At 38.7% G+C, this 692-nt stretch overlaps 1 protein-coding gene across 2 annotated transcripts in view; it reads right to left on the bottom strand.

The window, feature by feature from the left end:
• The window catches only part of CABLES2 (Cdk5 and Abl enzyme substrate 2), a 10636-nt gene that overhangs the window by 1087 nt on the left and 8857 nt on the right, over positions 1–692 (bottom strand). The window lies entirely within an intron of this gene.

The following is a 692-nucleotide window of genomic DNA, read 5'->3' on the forward strand; positions in this document are numbered from 1 at the left end:
ATGTTGGAGACAAACAACCGTGCACAAACAGATTATCCAATCCCCCCCCCCCCCCCCCCCCATCCCTCAAGATTGGCGTCCGTTGTCACAATCTTCTAAGTTATGGGAAGAAATGACTTTCCCATTGTTAATCCAGGAGACCACGACATGGACTTCCTGGCCGCAGCACTCGTCTTCTCCTGTGATACACATATCCTACATTGTAAGAACGTTCCTCTGCAAGAGCCTGGGATGGAGGAAATGGAATCACTTTGAAGGCGAAGACCCTAAACTCTCATGCAAGTTCTCACAGGATTGACCCTGGGACTGAAGTGGACAAGCTTGATCCCGCAACTTCGATATTTTGCTCTGAGGAAGAAATACCTTTGTTTGAAAGATATTCACCAGAAAACCCAAATACTGCAAGTGATGCAATGAAATCAGGGATGATTTTCCCCAGTCTCCTCTAGAGGTGCACCGAAATAGAAATTGAAAAACCGAAACAAAAAAAAAATTGTCAGGCCGAAAGCAAAAATGTTTTTATTTAAATTGTTTTTAATTTTTAAAATATTTTAGATTTTTTAAACTTTTAAATGTTTTTATATTTATTTTTATTTAATTCATTTTTTATTAAATCGTTTTTTTTTTTACTTTACTTTTAGGGGCTTTGGGGAAATATTGGGGCTCTAAACAGACCCCTGATATTTCCCTTT

The sequence above is a fragment of the Nanorana parkeri genome, unplaced genomic scaffold (assembly GCF_000935625.1).
Source record: "Nanorana parkeri isolate BGI_ZX_2015 unplaced genomic scaffold, ASM93562v1 scaffold17, whole genome shotgun sequence".
NCBI classification, from domain to species: domain Eukaryota; kingdom Metazoa; phylum Chordata; class Amphibia; order Anura; family Dicroglossidae; genus Nanorana; species Nanorana parkeri.